The sequence below is a fragment of the Myotis daubentonii genome, chromosome 11 (genome assembly GCF_963259705.1).
Source record: "Myotis daubentonii chromosome 11, mMyoDau2.1, whole genome shotgun sequence".
Lineage (NCBI taxonomy): Eukaryota > Metazoa > Chordata > Mammalia > Chiroptera > Vespertilionidae > Myotis > Myotis daubentonii.
The window spans coordinates 53,749,397-53,763,011 of record NC_081850.1 but is presented as its reverse complement, the minus strand read 5'-3'; the positions used below and the strand labels follow the sequence as shown (position 1 = coordinate 53,763,011).

The following is a 13,615-nucleotide window of genomic DNA, read 5'->3' as shown; positions in this document are numbered from 1 at the left end:
ACCTCTGAAGTCCCAGTTCTGACACCTTGTACCCCAGTGTTCCACCTGCCTCACCCCAACCTCTGCCAGTGGCGAAGGAAGCTTAGACCAAGCACACCACCTACTGCGGTTCATCAACTGGTGTGAGGGAACCCACTTGTACTGGCGTCCTGCCCCGACCCTGCCCCAGCCCCACGCCCGATCCCTCTGGGAAACGCTGCCTGCTGAGACCCTGTGCCAGTGCTGCCTCCCCCAGGAGCCTACGGCCTGGCTGCTGGCGTGGAATCTCAGGTCTGCTCTTTGCTAACTGTGTGGTCTTGGGCAGGACATGTCTTCTCTCTGAGCCTCAGTTTCCCCAGCCGTGGTCGCTGAAATGGTGACTAACCAGCAAGTCGAACCCAGGCCTGACTGACTCATGCTCAGTAGAACCCCCACCCTGGGTGTTCTCTCCTGCAATCCCATTTGGGGCTCCCGATGGCCCATGAGGGAAGCAGGGCAGGGGGAATCCCATAGCTGACAATGGTTTATAAGCAAGAGCCAGAGCTACACTGGGTGTCTCAGAAGCTCCTATACATGTCCCGGCCTCTCTGGGAGGGGAGAGAGGGGGAGGGACAGGCTGGCGACTGGGCAGCCCACAGAGCCAGCCAGCAGGGCGATTTAATGCGTGTTCGCTGCTGCACATTAGTTTGCTGTGCACCCTGGGAGGTGCCTCTGCGGGTCGCTTGGTTTTCCCTGGCAAAGCGCACCTGCCCAGCCTGCCTTTCCTGTGGGCCCCCGGGCAGTTACCAACCGGGCCCTCGCTGCGTGGTCTGGGGAAATGATCAGAGGAGTGGCTGGGCTTTCTTGGTTCCAAGTCTGGCTCTCCATGACATCCACCATCCTGCTGCCCCCAGGGCCCAAAGTGGACCAGCTGAGCCTCTGGTTTGGGATTTGTGAAGAGGTCAGAAGCCTGTCCGAGGCTTGGACTTGACTTGTTGGCTATTTCTTAAATAAATGGGCCGTCAGCTAGACAGATGTGGTAGGCAGGGAACTGGGTAATATGCCATCTTCACGTCTCTAGCACCGTTTGATTCCTCCGGTGGGTGACCCGGGATTAAGACTCTGGCACACAGAGGAGAATGTTCAGGGAGGGGAGGGGGCCTGCCTGAAGGCACAGAGCTTTCCGCCCCGAGTCCAGGGCTGGCTGGGCCTCATGGCCTTCACCCTCGGCCCTCCAGCCCTGACCTTACCCTCCAGCTTGAAAGGTTCAGTAGCCCCCGCCTACAACGCTTGACTTCATTTCCAACCCGTCCTAGATGTACTAGTATCACCTGGTGGGCAGGACCTCGGGCGGCCTGGGTATCCAGCCTTCCTCCACCCCACCCCGCCCCACCCCACCTTCTGCCTGTGCAGCCTCGGGCAACTTATCTCACCTCTCAGCTTCAGTTGCCTCCTCTGAACATTGGAAGTAACACCACGGCTAACATTGGGGAGCACGTTGGGCCAGGCCCCTCTCTAAGTGCTTTGTATGTCCTAACTTTTTAATCCTTTTAAACAGTCTTGAGAAGGTGATATTATCATTAGCCCCACTTTATAGATGAGGAAACTGTGGCATAATCGTGTCCAAAGTTACAAAACAACTAGTAAGTAGCAGAGCTGGGATTTGAACCCAGGCAGTCTGCACCCAGAGCCTTTGCTCTTAGCCACTAGGCTCATTCAGCCTTTCCGTCACCGCCACCACCGCCACCACCGTAGCAACAATAGCTCCTGCCCGTGGGATTGCTCTGATGGGTTCATGAGACAGTGTGCGTAAAGCACATAGAAGAGGGCCTGGCAAAGAGAAACTGCTCGACAGAGCCAGCCGCTATCAGTCATCCATCGTACGCAGATTTGGTGAGACCGTGGGCACACACAGTGGGGGGGGCATTATTGACTGTCCTCTCTGTGCCCAGCCCGGTGCCAGGAGCTTTACATGCATTTGTTCATTTAACCGGTGCAGCAGCTCTACAAGGCAGACAGGATCATCTTTATTCAGAGTTGAGAAGACTGAGACACGGAGAGGCTAAGCCACTCGCCCAAGATCACACAGCCAGCAAGTGTGGAGCCAGGGGCTGGACGGAGACGGCCAGCCTGTGGCGCTTGTATGTCTTGCCACACTGCCCCCTTTTACAAAGATGCAACGTCCCCCAGCCTGGAAGTCTGCTTCAGGGGAACGCGATGCTTTCTGTGTGTCCGTGTCCTCCTTCCATTTTCCACTTCGGAGTCATCCATCGCCCAGGTTATGCCGACGCCAACTCTCAGGAAGGAGAACTTTCCCACCGTCAGGTTTGGGAAGTGTGTTCTGTGCCGAGCCAGCTCAGCCAAGGGAGGGCGGTGAAGGATGAAGAAATGAGAGAGAATAGCTGGGTGGATCTCCTGTGCCTGGCTGAGGCCACAGAGAGAGATCCAGACAGCAAGCTGAGCCTTTATTTTATAGCCAGAGGTAAACAAGGTAGTGGTCCCCATAGTTACAATGTTCTTGTGAGTTTCACTTGTTTTGGCAGCACTTGCTGCACCTCCCACAGCCCCTTAGCTTCCCAGATAAGATCTAGGGAGCCTCATAAGGTCAAGCCCAATTACGTTAAGAGGGCTGTGCCCTCTAAGCTGGGACTTGTTTGTGGCTTTGCCAACAGGTCAGTCCGAGGCTTAACCCTATAGCCGTGCCCTACAGTGTTCTGCATTAGCCACCTGGAGGTGGGCAAATGGATGCAATCCTGGTGGCCCGGAGTTGGGGAGGGGGTTACGGGACTGTTCAATCTCCACGTTTCACTCTGGCCATGGGACTCCATGATTCTGAAATGTCATGTGGCAAAGAGATGTTTTCGGGATCCTCCAGCCAGCGTGGGAGTGGACTGCAGCGAGGAGTGGTGGCACGGTGGGTCTCCCTCCGCAGTCTGATCTCCTGGCGATCTTTGATCTTTGCCGCTGCCATGCACTGTACGCGGGTTCTCCAGGGACACATCCCGGACCAGATGGACAATGGAGCTCTTCTCCAACTGCGACTTAGGATTCTATAGGCCGCAGCCAACTCTCAAAACACTGGTTTGTCCTATCAGTTTCTCGCATAACAGATACACATCATTATGCTGGAGTGACATAAAAGTCCGCCTCCTCCTATGACAGCACCCAGCGTCATCTCTGTGGCATGACTGAACCTGGCCCGATACAGAGGCCTGTAGCCGGCGGCTTGCCCTTCCACCCCACACTGCTGAGGTTTGGATACCTTACGTCTGATTATATTGTTTCCCTGTCTCCATGCTTGCTGTTCACCTGTCATCTGTCACTTCTCCTCATGTCACGTTGCCTGGCTCTAAAAAGCTCTCTCCTTCTTATTTTGTTGTTTTCAAGCTGCTGGGGCTGGAAAACCCAGCCATGAGCTCACTGGAACCGTGTGCAAATGATGAGTGAGCCCCCAGAGCTGGTGCCCAGAGGGGATCCAGGACAGGCCCGTGCCCACCTTTTGGCTCTACTCACAGCCAGATTGTCGGGGCTGAGATGGCCTGGTGGCGTGTTTGGATCGGCGGGATACCACCGTATTTACTGCCCTTGTCAGGCCTGGATGTTGACTTGGGGGAGGCCTGGGGGACCACGAGCTGTGAATATGTGACTTGACCAAGGTGCTCCTGGCATCATGATGCTGCCCTTGAAAGCAAGCAGTGCCTGCTGTGACAGCTCTGGCCCGAGAGCTGCAAAGGTGGGAGCAGGGGGCAGGGAGGAGCCATGCACTCCGAGTATCTTGGATTCATTATTATCTCCCCTTTGAGCCTGTGAGTGAGCCCCTTGGGGGCACAGACAGTGTCTGGTTCTTAAGATAAAGTTAATTTTAAATCAAAAAGTTAATTTCAAATAAAAAGTAATACATGCGAGTAGTTAAATATTCAAACCATACAGAAAAATAGAAATGGAAAGTAACTCTCCTTCCCCCAACCTCCGTCCTGCCATTCCTAGGGCCTCCCTCACCCCAAAGTGAACAATGCCTTGTGTGTCCTTTCAGTCACATTGTTAGACATCTATCAGCACACAGATTGTATCTGTTTTTTATTAGCACAAGTGGAGTCCTTCTCTACACAGTGTTCTTCTGCACTTTGTTTTATTCACTCAGTTATGTATCTTGGTGCTCTTTCCACAATCCATGCATTCAAATCCACCTCACTGTTTTTCAAACTGTGTATTATTCCATCATAGGGAAGTGTCATAATTTACTTAACCCTGCTATTATGGTAGAATCTTGGATTGTCTCCTCCCATCCCTTCCTTCCTCCCTCCCTCCCTCCCTCCCTCCCTCCCTCCCTCCCTCCCTCCCTCCCTCCTTCTCTTCCCTCCTCCCTTCCTTCCTTCCTTCTTCCCCTCCCTCCCTTCCCTCCCTCCCATAAAATGTAAATCTTGGTGTAGTTTTCTGTGTATTTCCATAGGTAAAGTCCTAGAATTAGAATTGCTGGTCAAAGGGGAGGTGTGTTCTGTATTTTGCAATTCACCTACTAAAGCAGAATAGTGCAGGGAGGCGGGTGGTAAAGGCACGACTCTGGCATCAGATGGCCTCAGTTTGCATCCAGCTCCCCCTCTTTCTAGCTGGGCATCTTATCTGCAAATTGGGGATTATAAAGATTTATCTCTCCCAGGGTGGCTATGATACTTAAATGAGATGATATATACAAAACACTTAGAATGGTGCCTGGCACATGGTAAGAGCTGAACAAATGCTAATTGTTACTGTTGTGGATGTTACTACTACTATTATTATCATCTCCCAGGTCCTATGGAGCACTCAGGAAGGTGCTTAGGACTTAGTGGTAGGTACGAGATAATGCATGTATGTGTGAATGAAGGCATGAGCTAGCCCGCAGTCGCCCTCAGCATTCCCCTGCTGAAATACTGCCTTCCCTCCGTCTCTGGAGCAGTGCCTGTCCTGGCAGGAGGCACTGGGCATCGAGCCACCACCAGCATCCTGCCCCCGCCTCCCATGTTGTTCACAATAACTCACGGCTTCTCAGTGGCTTTCTCTCTTCTCCCCCTCACTCACACACAGTCAGGTAGGCGGAGGGGGAGTTCGGCTGGTGCCCTGTGGTATTCAAAGTGAAGGGCTTTCACGCTGTCAGGGTAATGAATTCTCTGCAGCCTTGCTCGTTAGAACCCTGCCTTTGTCGGTTTATTAGGTCAAACCAACAATTGCTAGTTCGAGGACGATCATGTCATAACCGTGCATGGAAATATTGACGGGGCCCCAGTGTGTGCTCTAAAATGCCAGGCAGGTGAAATTCAAAGACGCTCGGAACTGAAATACAGGGTTGGAGCCTGGAAGTTTCCAGTGATTCCAGGGAAGTGGCCGAGGTTGGTCCAAATGAAGGAATTGGGAGTGTAGAGCCTGCAAAGTAAACAGTGCCCTGATGAATGAATCGTCAGAGTTGCCTTCCCCGCGTTCCGATTCCGGGTTAGATCTTGAATCAGGACAATTAAAGGGAGGCCAGTCAGAGTTAGCTAAAGGTGGGGAGGAAGTCATTTTGAGAAAAGAAATTTAGGGTTATTGTTTCTAAGTAAATAACACCACCTCCACTAATGGCTAATATACCTGTCATTAGCAGCCAGCCAGGCCTGCTGTAATGACACCATACGGCTCATCGGCAATTAGTATGTCCATTGTGCACAGGCGAGTTGGGGCGTAACATCACTGCCAGCCTTTCCCTCTATGTGTGATACCCACTAGCACACTCTTTACTCATGGCAGGTCTGGACAGAGGGAGACGTCAGAGCAGCCCCTGTTCAAATTGTCACACGTTTCAAACGCCAGCTGGAAGGAAGGAGCCTGGGGGTGTACACACGACGCATACACATACACCGGGGTTTGTGTGGCAGGACCGACCCCCTCCCTGTGTCCCGTGTGCTGGGCTGTTTCTCTCCTTCTCCCCTCAGGTGACAGGACCCTGTCATCCGCTTTGGTGTTGGTTGAAAATCTCAGCTCATGTCACTCAAGCACGGGTTGACTTTTTTCTATAAGCGTCAAAGTATAGTTTTTAAAAGTTAAGAACATAACCCATGTGTTATTAGAAGGAACACATGTGAAGATTTTATTCAACTCACTAGAGGCCCAGTGCATGAAATTCATGCACTTGGCGGGGGTGCGGGGGGGGCGGAGTGGGCCTAAGCTGGCAGTCGGACATCCTTAGCGCTGCCGCAGAGGCAGGAGAGGCTCCCGCCACTGCCACTGCGCTTGCCAGCCATGAGCCTGGCTTCTGAGCAGTGCCCCTCCTGTGGGAGTGCACTGACCACCAGGGGGCAGCTCCTGCGTTGAGCGTCTGCCCCCTGGTGGTCAGTGCACTTATAACAACCAGTCATTCTGCTGTTCAGTCAATTTGCATATTAGCCTTTTATTATATAAGATAAGTTAATGAGGGAACCTATAAAAAGATAAAAGTGGTCCCAAGAGCATTTCAGAAACCAGGGTTTATATTGTCCCAGGGGAATGGCATTTGAAAAAAAAAAGTTCAATAAAATTGCTAGATTAGATACAAACTTGGGTAATGTCCTATGGGGCAATACACCCAAACTTTTGGGTTATCTTTTCTGCCCAATAGCAATCTAATTTCCCCATGTCTGGGCTCTGATTCTCAAAAGTAGAGAATCGTCAAACACATGTATAGTCTCTTAGAGCAGTGATTCTCAACCTTCTAGCCCTTTAATACAGTTCCTCAAGTTGTGACCCAACCATAAAATTATTTTTGTTGCTACTTCATAACTGTAATGCTGCTACTGTTATGAATCATAATGTAAATATCTGATATGCAGGATGGTCTTAGGCGACCCCTGTGAAAGGGTTGTTCGACCGCCAAAGGGGTCGCGACCCACAGGTTGAGAACCGCTGTCTTAGAGGTATGTGTCTTGGGTGTGCCTGTTACATTGAAAGGCTGTGCTTCCCACCTTTAAGACCTGTTTTTGAAAGTTTTAATAATGTTTCTTTACACCCAAAAAGGGTTTCTCATGGCTCTGAGATTCTAGGAAAGGCTTTCTGGGAAAATGTCCTAGAAGTGCCTGCAGGTTTGGGTGAAATGGTTGCGCTGAGACAGAATCAGAGCTTTGGCTTTGGCGCCCCCACGGAGTTCCTGTGCGGTTCCAGGTTGTCCTGCAGGGTGAGCTCAGTGGTTCCGTGGCTGGAAGCTGGGAGAGGAGCCTTGACAGGCAGTCCAGTCCAGAGCGTGGAGCCTGGAGCCTGGGAGGAGGTTGGAAGGAAACAGGGGAAAGGGAAGAGCCAGCTGACCTGGGCAGATCAGGGCCATAGAGAGGGCGCCCGGGAATGGCGGGTCAGGAGGGGCTTGGGGACTGACCGGACATGAGGGAGGAGGGTGTCTTGAAGCTGGCGTGGCTGGGAGGCCGGTGCTGTCGCCCACAAAAACAAGGGAGATGGCAGGGCTTGAGGGCTCTGGGGGATGGATAAAGGTTGGAAATGGACAGCCTGAGGGCTAAGTAGGGCCTTTGTTCAAGTTTACTTTGGCCCTCAGTGTATATTTCAAAAACTGGATTAGCGTCAGCATCCACACAGACAGGAGATTCCCAAATGAAATGACACCTGAGTTCTAGCTTCTGTTGCAAAGTAGCCAGAGCTGAGGAGGGCAAGGTGGGCGGGCACCCCCAGCTCTATAGCAGCCGGCACCAGCCTCCAGCTCCATCAGCACGGCAGTGAAATGATGCCTCTGACTTAGGGAATGTTGGAGCAGAAAGCCGCCGAGAGACCATCTGTTCTCACTGCTTGAGCAATTCAGGTGGGAAAACCAAGGCCCAGAGAGAGGTGGCACTTACCCGAGGGCACACAGCAAGTTCCAGTGCCCCTTCTTGGAACGTGAGGCTTCCTGGGCATTGAAAGTCCCCAGCGGGGATGATCGTCACTTTGTGAAAGCATTTGCCTCTGCCAGGCAGCTCCGCCTGGGCCCTGTCTGTGGAGATGGCCCTCCTCTGGGCAGAGCCTCCGGCCGAGGGCTGTCAAGGCCGGCAGGCCCTCTCTGGGCATCGAGCCGCGCCAGCATCCTGCCCCCGCCTCCCAAGTTGTTCACAATAACTCGCGGCTTCTCAGTGGCTTTCTCTCTTCTCCCCCTCGCTCACACACAGTCAGGTAGGCAGAGGGGGAGTTCGGCTGGTGCCCTGTGGTATTCAAAGTGAAGGGCTTTCACACTGTCAGGGTAATGAGTTCTGTAAGGGTTTGAAGAGGGGCTGGGAGGATCTCCATGTCATGTGTCTGGGAGTGACAACCCCCAGTGGTTAATTACTGCCACACGATGAGAACCGAGCTGGTAGCAAAATGAGATAAGTTCATTATGAGCTAAATGTGAAGTTAATTGGATTCACATTTCCCCCCATTAGTGCACATAGAGAGAGCCTACCTCGAAATGGGCTGCATGAAGAAGAAAAAGTTGCATCTAAGCAAAATCAGATAAACCAGGCCTATTTATTTTGTGGAGTTTGTGATAAAGGGCTTTCTGAGATGGTGAGACAGGAACCGAAGTTGCTTTCAGATGGTAGAACCAATGCCTGGTTAATCTCACCTCAGCAGTGTACAGCCATACCACCCTGAACGTGCCCGGTCTTCTCCAATTTCATCTTGGCAGATGTTTCTGAGCACCTACTGTGTGCCAGCGGGTGCAGGGGCCTTGTGTTGACTGATCGTTAAGCACCCCCGGCCTTGGTGATGTGCCTGAGACATGTCAGAGAGGGGACTGAGAAGGTGAAAGTGCCCGTACACTCCAAGGTCACAGAATCCCCAGCTCAGTGCCCGGGGAGTCCTCACAGGCCATCAGAACAAATTTGAGGCTTCATTCCATGCTCGGTTTTCCCACCAGGGAGTCCAGCCTCGGCTCAGGTTTGGATAGGTGTCCTTAGAAAGTCCCAGGCAGCGTGATGAGAACAAGAACGGGTGACATGTATGACGTCCTGTATCAATCAGCTATCGCCATAACACCGATGCTTAGCAAACCACCCCAAAGCTCAGGGGTTACCACCACCATGGCCCCTTCTTGCTAATGCTCTAGGGGATTGCTCTTGCTCTTGCTCATGGCTGATCTGGGCTGGGCTTGATGGCAGTTGTAGGTTGGGTCCATCTCTGCTCCACATGTCGCCCTTCCTCCTTGTAGTGGCTAGCCAGGGCCTGCTGTCACGGTGCGGGCAGAGGTACAGAGCGGCACACCCAGCGGCACAAGCATATGACAAGCGTCTGCTCGCCGAATGCCTGCTCACGTCCCACTGGCCACAGCCAGCACGCGGCCGAGCCCACAGGGAAGGGGCGGAGAAGCATGCTGCCTCCTGGAGGAGGAACTGCAAAGGGTTTCTTTTTAGTTTTTCATAAAACTGAATGAATTTGGTTTTACTTATTTTTTAAAATTATTATTTTTAGTTTATTTGTTTTTTTAAAAGTTTAATATTACATTTTCCCTACATTATTTTTGGAGTCAAATTTTATTCGACCACTTACTTTTCAAGATGATGGTTATAAGGGGGGGGGTTAAGGGTTGCAGCCAATAAGCCAATCTCCCCCAAGGCTCACCGGGGCTGGCCCTGTGCCACGTGTTTACATGCTTCTCACTGACCCCCGCCCCCCCCCCCCCGGATGCCCCACGGAAGAGGCCTGTTTTGTTATTGCTGCCACGGTGGCACAGCACGGGGTGCAGCGTGCAGGTTTGCCAGCCAGACTGACTGGGTTTGAAACCTGCCTTTCTTACTTACCAACTGTGAGCAAGTTACTTAAACTGTCTGTGCCTTCGTTTCCCCACAGCAAAATGGGGGTAATAGGAGCTCTCTAGTAGGGCTATGGAAGGAATAAATGGATAATAGTTTTCTCTCTGTAGGTGTTAGCCGTTGTTCGCTCTAGATTAAGGTTGGCTATTATTAGCCTCACTTTACAGATGAGGAAACAGAGGCTCCGAATGAGTGAGGAACTCTCTCAGGACCATGCAGCCAGCAAGCGGTAGAGCCAGGAGTGGAGCCTGGGCAGAGGGGACGCTCTTCATTGCTGTGCTCTGCTGCCTTCCTGTCCATTCCGGGCTGCGTTCCGCCTCCCTGAGACTTCCCCTCCCGGTCTTATGAAGTTGACTGGGAATTTTACAAGCTGTGAGGATTAAGTGGAATAATGTTTATGAGCAGCCTACCCCCGTGCCTGGCACAGAGGCGGGAGGGGCTCGGGTACCTGGAGACGACACAGATGCCAGTTTCTCCCCTCTTTGCCCACCGCACCACAAGTGATAACGCAGGTTCTGCTTTTGAGGCCAGCCCAAGGAAGGTGCATGCAGCCTCAGGTGGTGGCCTCTGGTCTGGGGACGTGTGCGGGGTGGAATTGGAGCCAGGGACAATAGAGGAGTTCCCCGGTTACAGGGAGCTCGGAGGCAGAGTTATTTGTCAGATGCAGGCGGCCATTTGTCAGGTCCTCCCTGCGCACAGGGAGGAGGGACGGGGGATGGAAGGAGTTCCCAGCGTGAGGCCAAGTCCTGAACCGCAGCTGGAGCTGACACCAGGCCCCGCCGAGGCTGGAAGCGGCGCACAGCCTGCCACTGTCCAAGGAGACCTGGGAGCCCTGCAGGCAGCGGCTCACAATGCAGCAGTGATTGTGGAGGCTCCAGAGCTGCGGGCGCAGTTGAACGTTAAGGTAGAAAAATCTACTCACAGCCGAATTATCCTTCGTGTGTTTGCACACACTGACCAGTATGGGCTCCTGGCTATCACTGAGCTAGGATCTCTTTCTGAAAATTGGGAAAGACCGATGATCAGAGTGAAAGGCTTGCCCAGGGTCCCACAGCAGTTCAGTGCAAAACTGGGGCTCGGATCAGTAAAAAGGCCTCGGATGGCCTTCTCACCCTGGCTCTCCACAAAATTATGAGCACTTGCTGTGTGCCCGGGGGCTGTGCAGCCCTGCCCCCCCGTGGAGACTTAACCCTTTGAGTGCCAACCAATACCCTAGGAACTCTGCTAAAATTGCCAAGGCATTTTTGCTGATTTTACAACAGTTTCGGGAAAAAATTATGAATCGCAAGTAAATGAAGTTACATATTCAAAAACTTCAGGAAACCTTTACTACATTGACATATTTAGCAATATCATCGTCACTAACAAAAAGCAGACTTAGAACTGGACACCATTTCGAAGCTTTGATAGCGCTCCCGGCACTTTTGGTGAAAGACAGGAGCTCCTCGGCACTCAAGGGGTTAATATTGATGCATTCGTTCCCAAACAGGCATGGACACCCACCTTCTGATAGCCCATCTTCCACCACACCCTCTCTCCTGCTTTAATCTGCCCACCCTTTCCAGTTGCTAACCTCTAATTCTCAGCCCTCTTTATTGACTTTTCTCCCACCCGCCTCCACCCCTTCCCCCCACCCAAAAGCTCAGGCTGGAGCTCCCCAACCTGGGGTCAAATCTCCGCTCTTTTTCCTACCAGCTGTGTGACCTTAGGCAAGTTACTTAACTTCGTCCGCAGTTCCCTTTCTTATAAAGTGGGCGTGATCATTGTTCAGCCCTCATAGGGTGGTAAGGATGATAAAGTGCATTAGTGTGTAGAAAAGGGTAAGCGTGACTGGGACTAGTCAGTGCTGTCTTATCGTTCCTGACATCATCACCTCCATCTGTTAGTGATGGTGCCCCCTTTGCCCTGGGAGGGTTGGGGTGGAGAGCAGGGAGGCCTTCAGATGAGGCACATACTTAAAGGGCCTTGAAAAACTTCAGAGGAGCTGGCTCTTGAGGGTGGCATTTGAAGGCAGGATGAAGGCCTAGTTGATGGGAATGCAAGAAGAGCAGGTGGAATGAGCAGCATGAGCAAGGGTGTGGGGGCGGGAAAGAAGTACAGGGCAGTTTGGGGAATGGCTGGGGAAGTCAGAGTTGATGAGGCTGGAAAGGTCACAGGTCGGGGACACGGGTTGAGGAGGGCCTTGGAAGCCAAACTGAAAAATCTGTACCGAATTGAATAGGCAGCAGGGAGCTGGTGAATCCAGAAAGGTGTTGATTCTAGGCACCCGTGACCTGGCTGTCTCAGCAAACCTTTTCATTGGTTCCTGTAGATGAGCTGATTTGCTTGTGATTTTCCAGATGGAAGGTATAGCCAACGATTGATAATTTTGCTGTTCCCCACCCCACAATGTTTATGTCTCTATCTTGCCTTCTTGTACTGGCTAAAACTTTCTGAACAGTTTTCAGTAACGACGGGTTTCCTTAACATGTTCTTGACTTTAATAAGAAGGCTTCAAGTATGTCACCAGTTAGGTATGCTGTTGACTCTAGATTTAAGATCAATATCAGGTCAAAGCAGTATACTCCAATTCTTATTTACTAAGAGGTATTGTGAGGAATTAGTATTGAGTTTCAGCCAATGCCTTTTCCATAGCTTTGATATAATCACATGTTTCTCCTCCTTTGATACATTAATATGCTTTCCCAACCAATGCTTTAATGTCGATCATCCTTGTATACCCAAATTAAGCCTTTTTTGGTCATGGTATAGTATTCTTTTTCTAATATTACTTGATCAGTGATATTGATTTTTTGCATATATATTAATAAATGAACAGTTTAGTAACAGAAATATGTGTCCCTTGAAGATATGTAATACTTTAAACAATAAAATAAAACTTAAAAAAAAAGATCTTGCTCAAAACAAAACCAAAAAACTTGTTCAAGAAGCTAAATGACTGAGGCATCTTATTTTTTAAAAATAATTTTAAAAAACTTAATGTTTCGTCTAAGGTTATTAGGTTATTCATATTTTCTACCTCTTCTTGAGTTAATTTTGATAATTCATGTTTTTCTAGAAAATTCTACTTCAGTTGAGATTTCCACATTTGTTAGTGCGGAGCAGCCATGCATTTCCAAATGGTTTTTAGCATCATCTCTTCCATATCTCTGGTTGTATCTTCTCCTTATTCCTAGGTTCATCTATCTTATTGGTCTTTTCCAATAACAATTCTTGGTTGTATTTATTGTTACGTCTGCTTTTCTGTTTCCTAATTTGTTATTTTCTGCTTTTTCCTGATCCATTCCTTCCTCCTCCTTTCCTTAGGCTCACTTTATTGCTTTTTTAGCTGGCTTCTTGAGTTGCATGAGGCTTCAGTGAGGCAATGATTTTTCAATCCCTTGCTTTTGGAATCAAGGTTTTAAAGCATGTGTAACAGAGGCAGAAACTATTGGGGTTCGGTCCCCGTTGAAGAAAGAACCCCATCCCAGGAGCCGGAGAGCTGGATTCCGGTACCAGCTTTGCCTCAAATCAGCTGAGTGTCTCTAGGCACGACCTTCCTCTCTCAGGACCCTCTCATCCATCTCAGGCAGCCAGGCGAGCTCCCCTGCACCAGGCCATCTCTTATCAGGACAACACCCTCCGTCCCCCAGGAGGCAGATATGGCTTCCTCTGCTGTGCCCCTGGCTCTCATCCCAACACACATATCCACGGAAGCTGTGCAGTTGAACTTTATTCTGTGTGATGGAGCCGGTGAGCAGTGGTGACTGTGTGGCTGGAAGGCAAGGCTCAGCCTGGGTGTCCCAGCTGAGACCCGTGGAACCTCTGGACACGGGATCAGAGGCACGGCTAGGTGTGTGTGCAAGGCACTGGAGTGGGGTGGCTTATCATGTGGACTTTGACCTTCCAATGTCTCAAATCCTGTA

At 50.9% G+C, this 13,615-nt stretch overlaps 1 protein-coding gene across 2 annotated transcripts in view; it reads left to right on the top strand.

Annotated features, from left to right (window-relative positions):
• Nucleotides 1-13,615, top strand: part of PAX5 (paired box 5) — a 164,488-nt gene that overhangs the window by 115,440 nt on the left and 35,433 nt on the right. The window lies entirely within an intron of this gene.